Raw genomic sequence first — 14,562 nt, forward strand, 5'->3', positions numbered from 1 at the left:
GCTTCTAACTCTGCTATCTTGGCAACTCCAGTCCCGGAAAATGCTTTCCTCAGGGACGTAGCTAGTGGGTGCTGACAAGGACCATGACCCCTCAAAAATTTTTTTACGCCATTAAATCCACCCACCTCAATTAACATTAATTCCCCCACACTTTTTTTTTTTAAATTGTACCCAATTTTGCAAATGCCACTTTGGGGTTTCAAGAAATTGTTTAACTTTTGTTGCTTTCAAGATATTGCGTGCCCTTTTTCCTTAAAAGTGAACTGATTTACTTTGGGATTTTAAGAAATTGTTTAACTTCTGTTGCTTCCAAGAAATTGTTTAGCTTTTGTTGCTTACAAGATATTGTGCAATTTATACAATGGTTGAGAGTTACCTTCTCGCGTATAGCTCAAAAATTATGTACAGAAAATTTTCGAATTTGTATTTCACTAATTTAAACACTTTTATCATAATTAGGTGGTTTTTTTTTTTGGAAATCAAGTTTTAGGTAAGGTTGAGTTGGGTAATAATAAAAAAATGTTAGGATTGAATTTTATACAAACTTGACTCGACCCAGCATATATAATTATTTGTTTAATTTTATATTTATATTTTTTTATATTTACATTAAAAATAATATTTTATATTCAAAAATAATATTTTATTAATTTTAAATAAAATAAAATCGAATATAATTTTATGCAATATCGGATAAAGTTAAGTTTGAATAAAAGAATAAAAAAATCATTGGTCGGTCGAATTTAGGTATTATAGATATAAAATCGGATCAGATTTGAGGTGAAAAAAATTCGTTCTGACTTGACTCGTTGTTATCTCTAAATACAACCCAACCGATTTTTTTCTTTGTCTCATCTTATATTGTGATATGATCATAAATTTATAACTATTCAATTATCAACAATAATGTGATTTATATTTTAAAAATAATAATTATATAATTTATAGATTTTTGAATTTTTAATGTTAATGATCAAATATTAATCTTCAACAACTTTATGTAAACAAAATAATCGAATGTTAGCTGGGATTTAAATAAAAAAAATTGAGATTTGAATCCTAATGTTTCCTTTTATAATTTTTTTTCTACCAAAAAAAGGAATTGCTCTAATTGTAGGAAATATTTTTTTAAAAAAATTATTGGTAATACTCTAGAGTTACCATTTTTGGCCATATTTCTTTACAAGTTCATCCTAATCAGCTGGATTTTTTTCTGATGATTTTTTCTACAATTTAAATTAAATTATTAAAAAAAATTAAAGCAAAATCTCGTACAAAGCGTTAAGAAGATTTTTTTTTTTTTTTTTTTAAAGAGAGAAATGAGAATGGAGAGGTGATTACATTCTGGCTTTTTTAGGAAGGCAGGACCAATTTGCATGTGCCAATTATTTTCTTTCCCTGTCTCGAGAACCAAACAGTTCCTACTAATATCTAACAAAGGAAAGCAACTCTATCTCACTCTTTGCTTCCAAAAAAAAAAAAAACTTAAAAATCCGTTTTTTTTAATATGACTTGCCCCACTTTTTTCTCCTTCTCCCCTCCTCTGTCCTCGCCGTTTCACTCTCTCAATCACCTCTCTCTTTCTCTCTTGACTCTTCTTTTTGAGTTTGGTTGATCATATCATCATTGCCCCATAAACCCTAGAAGAAAACTATTTTGTTCAAGTAACATAAAGTTTGCAACTTTCCTTTCAAATTCCCTGACTTTTTCTCTCAATTCTCCCAATAGAAACAAAGAAGAAGAACAATGAAGAAACCCCATATTTTGGGTTGTCTTCTTGTTGGGTCTCTTTCAGTCCTTTGCTTTGCAGGTCTCTTCTCAATCTAGCCCTGACTCTTCAGTCATGGAAAAGCTTAAAACAAGCCTAAAGATCCCATCTTCCCTTGACTGGTCTGAATCTGACCCTTGCCAATGGGCTTATGTTCAATGTGAAAACAACCGGGTCACCAGTATCCAAATACCCAGCAAAACTGTTGGTGGAATGCTTCATCCTGATCTCAAGAACCTGTCTCAGCTTACCGTCTTTGAAGTCATGAACAACCAAATCAGTGGAACAATACCAAGCCTTGCTGGGTTAAGCCAGTTGCAAGAAGCTAACTTTCACAGCAATAATTTTTCTTCTTTCCCTTCAGATTTCTTCACTGGTTAACTTCATTGAATTCTGTTTTTCTTGACTACAACCCTTTCGAAACTCGGGAGATTCCAGAGAGGGTAAAGGAAGCAACTTCTTTGAAAACTTTCTCTGCCAACAAGGTTAATATTAAAGGGAAATTTCCAGGTGTGTTTGACCCTGTTACTTTTCCAACCTTGACAGACCTGCATTTGGCTATGAACAATCTTGAAGGAGAATTGCCTGCCGAGTTGGCAGGTTCTATGATTCAGTCTTTGTGGGTTAACGGGCAGAGTTTGAATGGGACAATTGAAGTGATACAGAACATGGCTTCTTTGACAGAGGTATGGTTGCACGGGAACCAGTTTTCAGGTCCCTTACCTTAGACGAATATTGCTCTATCCTTAGACCAAGATAGTCGGAGAAATATGGCAAGAGGAGTCATCCAAAAAAAAAAATTGTTGACCACACACTAAATACGGAATAACTGGTTTCTTGTTATCTGGTATTAACATTGTCTGAGAGTACGGCTTCTTGTTGACATCCTCTCCATCATATCCCAAATTTCTCTCAAATTGATGTAGCCAATGGTATAGCAACAGAACAGTTCATAACAATCGAAACTTCTTGGAAAGCTGAATACACCAATCCAATACTTGGGGATATTCTGCCATTCATCCATTCTCTATTTCAACTTCTATACTTGGATACACATAAGGTGTTTGGACATCTTCTTTAAATGAAATGGGCTTTTCTTGTGTTCAGTGGGGATTGAAATTAGTTTTCTTATTGCTTAATACTTTGTTAAGCAGTATTTCTAACTATGTTTTCTTGTTTGCTTAACAACCTGATAATCATCAGTTAAATGTGGTTTATTTCTACAACTGCTACCTGTGGCTCGTTCTGATTGCGAGTTTTCTCTGAAAATCCTCCTTTACATCCGAGACAAATAAATTTGAATACTAATCATTAAAGAAGATAGGATGTGGATATAATATAATGTCATGAACTTTTATTTCAGGTTTGAGGCAGCCCGTCGAATTCGAATCCTGGAGAGTCAGGAAAATGAACAGATGAATGAAGGCATAGATGAAGGGTCTGGCAGGAAGGGTGCCTGGAATGTGCCAATATTAGCCATGACAGCTGATGTAATTCATAACACCTATGATGAGTGCCTGAAATGTGGGATGGATGGATATATTTCAAAGCGCTTTGAGGAAGAAAATCTCCATCAGGCTGTAGGCAAGTTCTTCAAACCCAAACGCATCTCAGACTCATAGCGACAGCTCCATCCCCGTCGGAGAGCAGACAAATTGAAACTGAAAAATATATGCGGGTTGGACTTTACCAGCAAATTTTACTGATCCTGTTGGTGCATTTTGGTTTAACCACTGCTTGTTTTGCTTGGATTTCTGAAAACAATTGAGCATCGAAAGCATGTTCTCGCAATATTTCTAACCAACTTCAATTTAATTTGATTAGAATTTCTGTACTTGTATACTGCGACAGGAACTCCATCCCCATCTGTTTGTATAGATCTTTACAAGGGGATGGAGTCAAAGGTGTAAATCTCATTTCTGTCAAGACTTGAGTACACTTCCATTTGGAAAAGGGTCCTTCTGCCTTGATTTTTTTTATATAAATTTTGTTGTAGGCAGTCGTTATTGAGTTTTCAAATACCAGATTCTTATTGTGTTGACTGTAATTTTTATCATCAAATATTGAAACAAGAGCCATATATATAAATAAAAGGTTTGAACATAAAAAAAATACATATACTTTTCCCTTCTAAATTTCTAATAACAACCTAAAAGACAGGTGTGTATCTTGTAAAATTTGGCAGGCAAATGTAAACATCAGTAACGAAGTAGTTAATACACTGGCGGATCGCAAGAGATTGTTTATTGAGCTTCTGTTGGGTGGGCTTTATATTAAGGAGCTCGACAACAGCGACTATAGATGTTGCAACCACGGTTTTAAGGGTTTAATGTCCTGTTGCTCGGGAGTGCTGAAGAGGACCAGTGAGGTGGGCGAGGCTGATTCCTCCGAGACTCTGCTCGTTTTGGCTTACTTGGTTGCATATTTGCTTTGATTTGTCCAATGTCATCTGCAATTCCAAACCATTGGAATTTGGAGATATATATAAAAGATACAAACCAATACAATGCGTTAAGAAAAGAAGTTGGTCACGTACCTTGAGTCTCCAGTAGCCTACGACCGACTACTCCTTGCGGGATGAAGAGGGCTGATGCCAAGAGGAAGCAGCAAAGGATGAGAGAAAATGGAAGTTTGGTTACCATTACTTTCTATGTTGGGTGCCTTCCAATTCCCCAATCCAATACTATTATGGTTCTGATATGCTCTACTTATTGACTCACACCAAGCTTTAAATACTATGTCGATGCTTTTCTCACCAACCAATATTTGCTATCTTTCCCATTTTTTCTTTTTGGTCAATGTAAGCTTTTTGGGTTTCTTTCAAGAAAATGTTAGTTAACCAATGCATATAAAGTTAAAATGATACGTGTTTACATTGCTTTATGCAATCATTATTAAAAAATAACATATAATAAATTTTAAATTTATATTTTTTATTCATCAATTATAATTATTTTTATATTAAAAAGTTAAAATGATATTCATATAAAAATTATTATTAATATATTAATTTTTTCTTAAAATTTTGAGAATAATATTTTTAATTAACCTTAATCAGTTTTTATAAACACAAAATTAACCGGAAATTTTTTTTTTTTTTTTTTTATAGTGGCCTACTAGTTGGGTCAATGACGGATAAAATGGTTATTCTCCCAGAAAGTGATTGGGCTGACTTGGGGTCTTCAATTTGGAATTCCAGGTATAAAATAGAGAAATGCCGCTTTGGGAGGGAGTTTTGGAATTCATGCCATGTTGATCTATGTTGAAACCGTTACGCACACGACAAGCGCAATCTTAAGCATTTAAAAAAAAAAAATTAATACAAGATATTATAATATTATATTTTTGAAAAAATTTATAGTATTATATATTTTAAAGTTCTATCCAATTTAACAAAAAAAAAACATAAAATTAAATGTTATGACAACTCAATTATCATATTTAATTTTTTTATTAAATAATATGTAAATGTAATATAGACACTTTATTTTATTTAAATTTTTTTTATAATGAAAATGGACTTCAATTAAAAATTATGTTCACTTGCGAAGCTTTGGATCCAATAAAAAAAATTTTAATTTTAACTTTCATTTGACTTATTATTATTATTATTATTATTATTATTATTATTATTATGATTTAATTTTATTTATTTAAAAAAAAAAGTCAAAAGTTTCATAAAAAAAGGGGAAGAATGAAATCAGGGATTTTTTAAATCAATTATGAAATCTTATTTGCATGAAATTGGAAACAAAATCAAAGTGTTGAACGGAATCAATTAAAAAAAAAAAAACCCTAAACTAAAACAAAGCTTTAAAGGCAAATCAAGAATCAAATAAATCGTAGAAGATCAAACTGATGATTTGGAGTGAGTTAATGCTTTCAAAATTAAAAGCGATTGAATTCCTTTACCAACTAGAATCGATCAATAAGCAAAACACAAAAAAAAAAAAATTATTACACAAAAACTCTTGATAAAAAAAAAGAAATTGTTTAGCAAATCGAAAGAGTTTAAGGTTTTTTTTTTAATTTTTTTATTTTGTGGTTCTAAAAAGTTTGGAGAGGCAAAAATTAGAAAAAAAAGTCACGTACTTTGAGAGAACACTATTTGACAATAGGTTTTTTTTCTTTTTTTTTTTTTTTTGAAGAATTTTGGAAATTTAGAAATTGTAAGGTTTTATTCGGTTAGTAAGGAATCAAGAGACAAAGAAGTTGTGATTTGGTGTTTGTGGGAATATTTTAAATTTTTTTAGAATTTTTTGGAAAATTATGGAATTAAGAAGAACTTTGAACTTTTTAATTGAATTTTTGAACAAACTTTAAATTTTTCGATGGAATTAAGACATAAAACCCAATTTCTAACGAAACTTTTCAGATTTTGGTGCAATCCCAACAAATACGATGGTCGTGTTTTGCGTTTTTTAGAGAAAAGCTAGATAAAACCAACTAGAGGGAGGAAAAAAGGGTAGGGCAAGTCTGAGAAAAAAACCAAGGATTTTGGTTTCTATACTAAGCCAAAACGATATCGTTGTGAAGACTTTTAACCTGTGTATGAACCTGGTTGACTTGTATATCTGTTCGTTTTAGATCTGACTTGATCATAAATTTTTTTTTTAATTTTTAATTTTATTTTTGATTTTTTATTTTATTTTCATTTCTTTATTATTATTATTATTATTTGTGGTTTTAATTATTAATTAAATTTAAAAAGAATGAAGAAAAGAAAAAAAAAAGAAATTTGGTTATATTATCTAGAAGTTTTTTGTATTTATTTTTACATGATTATTCATTAATTGCATAATATTTTATATATTATTTTTGTATGATTATATTATACTTACATGATATATTATTATTGCATACTATTATTTGCATGATTTTTTTTGGTTTAGTTTAATTGATTTTTTTCTTTTCAAATTAAAAAAAAAAGAAATTGTCAAATTTTTTTTTTCAATTTTACTAAATTATTGAAAAATTTAAATATTGAATTAAGTCTTACAAAACTATTGGAGGACTTAGTGATTTTTTTTTTTAAATACCTTTTTAAAATCGTATAAATATATTGAAGGATAATTTTCAATGAAAAATTTTATCAATAGATCGGAGGATCTTTTTTACCATAAATCTTGTTTATAGACATTTATTTTTAGAAGTAAAATTAAAGGAATCTGAAGATGGAGCTTTTCAGAGTGAGACATTAATTTTTATGAATACTCTTAAAGTGAAAGAATAATTTTAAATTACTGTCAAACTACTGAAGTAATTTTAAGATTAATTTTTAATATTAAAATTTTGGTAAATCATAAATATGTTTTAAAGTTTGGATAACTTAAATAAAACTAGTATCATATTTTGGATGGGTATTGTGAGATTGTTATAATTTTCTCATGCATAAATATACTCTCGAACTTAAATTTTGATTTCGTAAACTAGAATCTACTATTTAAAAATATTTAAGTTAATTTTAAAATTCTTTTTTAAAAGAGATTGATTCATTTAAATTATCAATCATACCTCAACAAAAAAATTAGTGATGATTCCTAAAATCTATATCTAGCTATAAATCCAAATATCTATACATTATGACATGTAAAATAATTAAGAAGTATGATAAAGAGAGTATTCTAGTTATATGAGATTAAAAAAACTCTAACTTAAAATATAAAGTTTGATAATTGTTATAAAAAGATATTACACTCACGAACACTAATAAAAAAAAATCTATTTACATCAATGTAAAATTAAAAAAAATTATATATATTTTTAATCTTAAATATCACTAAATCTAAAAATAAGATTAAAATGATGTTTTAATTAAAATGATCTCTTTCTCTTTCTCCTTAAGTTTTTACTTTATCTTATACTAGTAAAAGTGTCTGACTATGCTCGGTTGAAATTTTTTTTTTTTCAAATATAAAATATTTAATTTTTTTAATAGGAAGTATATATATTTAGTTGATTTTATGATTTGAATTTATATTGTTTCAGTAAAATTGCAATAATTAATTAATTATATATATATTTTTTACTTTTGGTCAAGAAGGCAATATTTATTTAATAATTTTTTTTTTATATTTTTAATTATTTGAAAACAACTATATTCTATTTTTATTATTATTGCATGAGGTTTTTTCATTTATTCAATTAATAATTTTATTTTATTATTTTATTAATATTTAATTAATATGTTTCAAGTAATTTCATAAATTTAATTATACCCCTAAATAAAAATTAATAGATAAAAGAATATTAGGGCATAAGAGATTAATTTTTCTTTAGAAAATCTAGATTTAAATCCTTAGGCTATCAATGGATAAACAGTAACTCAATTTTAAAATGAACTTGACTTTGGGTCAAATTTGTGTTAATATGAGTCAATTCTTTTTTTTTTTTTTCAAATACCAAAACTATGTGTTTTGGCTAATCTAAAATTGCCTAAATCTACCTAAGAATTCCTCTTTAACTTCCATTTTTTCATTTTTTATTTTGAAACAAAGAAATGTTTATTGTGGTGATTTTATTTATTTTTTATCAAGAAATTTAGTTGGCGTTCTGTAATTGCGGGAAACTGTGCTTTTTGTAGTAGTCTTTAGATGGATTCTTTTTAATTTTTGAATGAAATCTTGAATTTTAATTTTTAGAGTTATTTTTTGGTATTTTTTGCTAATATTTTTTTTGGTATCAAATGTAAAAATTTAGTTTTTTATTTTTATTTGAAAATTTAGATTATTTATTTACATTTTAATTATAATAGTTATTGTATATAATTGATTATGTGATTTGTTTTTTTATTATAGATAAATTAGTAATTTACATATATATCATTCCACGTTATACCAAGAATTAATCCCTATTTAAAACTGTTTACAAGTCCAAGCTCCCATCAAGGGCGACTGTGGAAGAGCGCATTGAAGCAACAGCAGGGTAAGTCCTACAGCTTGTCGTTTGCAATGGCAAGTTTTTGTTTGAAACTTATTTGTGCTTGGTCTTGTTACTAAGCTTTTGCCTGCAAGAGTTATTGAATATATTTGACAATGTTTTGGAATTTATTGGTCAAATTGGAAAGCAACACAAGATAATTTGAGAGTGTTCATGATAAGAAAGTTTGCAGTCTATTCCAACTGCAGTTGTATTTGATGTGCATTTCAAACAGAAAGGTTTAGGCTTTTCTTCATGTGATTTGTGCTGATGAAGCTAGTTATTTGAAGGTATATAAGTTAAGCAGAAAATGAACTGTTGTTCTTTTAGTGGACAATCAAAAATCCTATTCTCCTGTGGGATTCTGGACAGCAAGACCATTGACACAGCAGTTGTCCAAAGCAACCCCTATTACCACCTCAAGAAGTTTCTAGGATAGTTGTTGCTTTAAGATTCAATCACGGTTAAGTTAACCATCACAATTTTGCTACCACTACTGACAACAATTGCTGTTTCATTGCGACCATTACTAGCAAAAGTGGTGCTCCAGGACTTGATACTGTTGCCAGCACTTCCGTTGGTGCCTGCATAAGCACCTTTACCACCTTTACATCAGTTGTAGCTGGCATTTGACATTTTTATTTTCTCCATCACTATGAGTTTAGCATCATGACAATGATTTTTTTAAATACTACTTTTAAATAACATCATGACAATGAGTCATTATGATGGCTTGAAAAAACTGGCACATTGTCTTTCTACCAAAAAAAAGTAAAAAACTGGGGCAGATTGCTTCAGGTGGTGGCATTTCTTAATTTGGGCATCATACATTTATTCTTTATAAACAAACTTCTAAATGAAGTCAGATACCTTAGTGGAGCCTTTGATGTGGAGTCTCTTGTGGAGAATCTACTTGGGCAACTTGCTGGAAATCGGGCGATTCTAGTGAATGTGTACGATGTTACTAATTCTTCAGATCCCCTGATCATGTATAGTCACCAAAATCAAGATGGTGACTTGGCTCTGTTGCATGAAAGCAAGCTTGATTTTGGAGATCCATTTAGGAAGCATCAAATGATATGTAGGTAAGTATATCACTAACTACTTATTCACAAGGTTGATGGAATTACTGCAGTTGTTTTTGCAAGCACTTACCATTTGGCATTTTGAGCAGATATCATCAGAAGGCACCTACATCATGGACAGCGCTGACCACCGCATTCTTATTCTTTGTGATCTGCTAATTAGTTGGCTATATCTTATATGGTGCGGCAATACACATTGTTAAAGTTGAAGATGATTTCCATGAAATGCAAGAACTGAAGGTTCGAGCAGAAGCTGCTGATGTTGCCAAATCACAGGTATGATTTTCAAGATATATATATGTGTGTGTATATATATATATATATATATATATCAACAAGTGGTTCACCACCCATTTCCAAGCTAAAACTAATTATGATTTGAGTGTATTGCTTGTGTTCTTGATACCAGTTTCTGGCAACAGTTTCTCGAGAAATTAGGACTCCCATGAATGGCATCCTTGGCATGTTCCAGATCTCCCCTTAAAGTTTTCTCTGTAAAATATACCTGCGAGGAGATTAACAGATTTTAATCCGGTTATGTTCTGACGACTTTTTGAATGGTTGCAAGGATGCTTGCTTCTGCTCAAGATTGTGGAAAGGTGCTGATAACATTGATAAATGAGGTGCTTGATAGGGCAAAATTTGAAGCGGGAAAGTTAGAGCTGGAATCACCTTCGATCTATCCTAGATGATGTACTTTCTTTATTTTCTGAAAAGTCTAGAAGCAAAGGTGTTGAGGTAAGCCCAGATAAGATTAATAAAACCTACTGCTTCATTTTTCATTATGTTTCTGTATGTTAGATAGTTCCTATAGGTTATAGGCTTAAGAGGATGCCTATGATCAAAATAGAAATATCCTTATGGTTTATAATGCTTGAACTAACTCGGTGCCTTTGTTTTTCCCTTTTCCTTTCTTTGTTTCGGTAGGTTGTTGACATCAATAAATGGATGTGTTCCTGATGCATTACGATGATTGAAATATGGTTTAATTCTTTGGGAAGTGATGCTGGCAGTCTTTGTTTCTGATAAAGTTCCTGAAAGAGTTGTGGGGTATCCAGGGAGATTCAGACAGATCATTACTAATCTAGCTGGGAACTCTGTTAAAGTAAGTGGGTTGCCCAACCTTCACTCTTTTTGTCACTCATTTAGGTAGAATTAGGGGTGTAATCAAGCCTAGCTGAGCTGACTGATTATTGTCCTCATAAGTTTTCCTTTTTAATTAGTCGGTAGTGATTTAAATTGCATGATTGACAGTTCACAGAATGGGGACACATATTGTTAAAGTCCATCTAGCTGAAAACACAATGCCCATGGTTGATGCAAAAGCTGAAGTTTGTTTGAATGGAGGGTCAGGTGAAGGTGTGATGATATCCGGCGCACAGCAGTTTGAAACCTTGAGTGGCTATGAAGCAGCTGATGAGAAGACCAGTTGGGATTCGTTCAAGCATTTAGTTGAGGATGAAGAATCGCAATATGCTGCTTCAATAAACATGACAGTTGCTAATGAAGCTTCTGCGAGTGTCACGTTGATGGTATCTGTGGAGGATACTGGCATAGGGATCCCTTTAATTACTGGACAGGGTTTTCATGCCATTTATGCAGGCATATAGTTCGACCTCTAGAAATTATGGCGGGACTGGTGTAGGCTTTACAAAGGGATGGAGTCAAGGGTGTAAATCTCATTTTCTCTCGAGACTTAGGCACACTTCGATTTGGAAGGGGTCCTTCTGCTTGATTTTTTTTCAATAAATTTTGTTGTAAACAGTTATTGAGTTTTCAATTATCAGAAAGAGGTAGCTACAAGTAGAACATCTGCTGTATTTTCATCATGATTTCTCAACCTTATTCTCTTCTTGCGTTCATTCTAGTATCTTCTATATCCAAATATTGAAACAACAGCTATGTATATAAATAAAAGGTTTGAACATAAAAAATATACATATAGTTTTCCCTTCTAAATTTCTAATAACAACCAAAAAGACAGGTGTGTATCTTGTAAATTTTGGCAGGCAAATGTAAACATCAGTAACGAAGTAGACAATACACTGGCGGATCGCAAGAGATTGTTTATTGAGCTTTTGTTGGGTGGGTTTAATATTAAGGAACTTGATGACAACGACGATAATAGGCGTTGCAAGCAGGTTTTCCACGGATTAATGGCCCATATATTAATGGGCCACGGTTGTTGTAGCTAAGGTGAGTTGAGGTTGGAGGGGAATTCTGGCCAACCCAAGACGGTGCTGTTATTGGTTCACTTTTTGTTACGGCTGCTTCGCTTTGTCCGTTGTCACCTTCTGCAACTCAAAACCATTGAAATTTGGAGATAAAAACAACCAAATAAAATGCGTTAAGAAAAGATGTTGGTCACGTACCTGGACTCTCCAATAGTCCACGACCGACTACTCCTTGCGGGATGAAGAGGGCTGATGCCAAAAGGAAGCAGCAAAGGATGAGAAAAAATGGAGGTTTGGTTATCATTATTTTCGATGTTGGGTGCCTCCCAATTCCCCAATCCAATACTATTTTGTTTCCCATATGCTCTACTTATTGACTCACACCAAGTTTTAAATACTACGCCGATGATTTTCTTACCACCAAATTTTTGCTATCTTTCCTTGTAATTATTTTTTTTTTGGTCAATGCAAGCTTTTTGGGTTTCTTTCAATTCAAAAAAATGTTAATTAATCAACGTATATAAAGTTGATGTGATATGTATTTTTATAAATTAATTCATTCAATTATTTTTAAAAAATGATATAAAACAAATATAAAGTTTAAATCTTAATATTTTTATATTTTTATTTATGGATTTCGACTTTTTTTAATTAAAAAAAGTTAAAGTAATATTTATATAAAATTTGTTATTATTATATTATTTTTTCTTAAATTTATCGAGAATAATATTTTTTAATTAACCTTAATCAGCTTTTATAAACACAAAATTAACTTAACCGGAATATATATATATATATATATATATATATATATATATATATATAGTAGCCTAATCCTTGGCTCAATGACGGCTAAAATGGTTATTCTGCCAAAAATTGATCAGAGCTGACTTGGAGTTTTCAATTCGGAATTCCAAGTATAAAACAGAAACATGTCGCTTTGGGACCGAGTTCGGAATTAATGACATGCTGGCGTGGACGTTACAAGCAATTTCTATAAAAAAAAAAAAAAAAGAAATTTAATACAAGATATTATAATATTTATATTTTTGCTAAAAAAATGATATTACAATATTATATATTTTAAAGTTCAATTCAATTTAACAAAGAATTACATAAAAATATATGTTATTTTAAAACTCAATTATCATATTAAAATTTTTTTTATCAAATAATATGTAAAAGTAAAATAATTAAAGAGAAGCAATGATGTTAGATTTAAAAAGTTCTATTAATTCAATATAAAGTTTGATAAATGTTATAAAAAGATATTATTCTCCTGAACACTTATAAAAAGAGATTTACTTGCATCAATATAAAATTAAAAAATTTTATAAAAAAATTTACATCTTTTTTCAATTTTATAAAATTTTTTAATTTTAAATCTTACAAAATCTAAAAATGAAATTAAAATAAAATTTCATTGAAACTATCTTTCTCTTTCTCCTTAACTTTATTTTTTTTTTCTTATATTTTTGTTCTATATTAATAGAGTTTGCCTTTGGTATATTGTCAATGTATAAATTTTATATAATTTTATTAAACTAGATGTAACAACTTATAAATCCATGACACTTCATTAATAAGTATTTTTTTAAATTTAATTTATGTATATTTGTTTTAATAATTGATATTTATTCATTAATAAAGTCTCATTATTTGATTAATTGATAATGCATAAAATTTATACACTAATAATATATTAAATATAAACTCATATTAATAAACAAAATTCTTTTTCGGGATTAGGATGGTCTTTTAAAATTACGTGTTAATGTATTTTTTTTCAGCAGCAAATGTCTCTTACAATCAATTAGTCAATTATCTTATATCTTTGTTGCAAAAACCAAGTAATTCATAAACATTAAAATCACATGCTATTTTTTTTTTCTTTCATGCAGCTAAAATTTCTCCCAGCAATCAATTAGTGAATCAATCACATTAATTTATTTTGCATTGCCTATATATCGTTCCACATTATACCAGGAATTAATACCTATTTAAACCTTGCTTTGGTCACAAAGTTGAGCAAAATTTGTATCAGTAAACTTTCTTATCGTTATAATATAACAATGGCGAAGGCAAAGTTCATGGCTGCTCGTTTGGCTCTCGTTTTCCTTGTGTTAGCTTCCTTCGTTGTGCTGATGAATGTACTTATCTATTAACCTTTTTTGTCGAATCAACCGATCGAATGCGAATTTTCAAATGAAATTATTGGATTTTGTTTTTTTTTTTTTTTGGTGATTTACAGGCAGCAGAGATATTGTTGGTTTTAGCTGGAAAATAACAATTGATCAATATGCTCATCCATTTTGTGAGAACTTTAAACGGTGTTGGTGTTGCATGACTGACGAAGAGAAAGAGTGTTTGGACACTCGGGAAATTTGCCTGACGAATTGCCCACCTTTTAATGCACATCCTGGACCTCTCACTCCTTGAATAATTTGTGCCATTAGTTCATGCTTTCCATGTTAATTCCGTCTTCGTATTTGCTTAAATCAACTTGATGCATTCGGTATTTTAATAATACGTGTTTTGTCAAAAAGATTGCATGCTTTTGGATTTTGATGTCAAGCCTTAATGGTAACTTGTATATTTTTAATTTGCAATACTCCAT

General features: G+C 30.2%; 2 long non-coding RNA genes across 2 annotated transcripts; one reads left to right on the plus strand and one right to left on the minus strand.

Annotated features, from left to right (window-relative positions):
- The first annotated feature begins 1,464 nt into the window (after positions 1–1,464).
- On the plus strand, positions 1,465–4,527 carry LOC149519371 (uncharacterized). Its single transcript, XR_016341800.1, has 2 exons — positions 1,465–2,454; positions 3,132–4,527. It is a non-coding gene; the product is annotated as an uncharacterized LOC149519371 (long non-coding RNA).
- LOC149519372 (uncharacterized) lies at positions 1,798–4,567 on the minus strand. The gene is made up of 2 exons (XR_016341801.1): positions 4,305–4,567; positions 1,798–4,217 (listed from the first exon to the last, which is right to left on the minus strand). It is a non-coding gene; the product is annotated as an uncharacterized LOC149519372 (long non-coding RNA).
- Positions 4,568–14,562: the final 9,995 nt, after the last annotated feature.

This window comes from Durio zibethinus, chromosome 4, assembly GCF_047325235.1.
Source record: "Durio zibethinus cultivar Kanyao isolate XHJ-2024 chromosome 4, ASM4732523v1, whole genome shotgun sequence".
Lineage (NCBI taxonomy): Eukaryota > Viridiplantae > Streptophyta > Magnoliopsida > Malvales > Malvaceae > Durio > Durio zibethinus.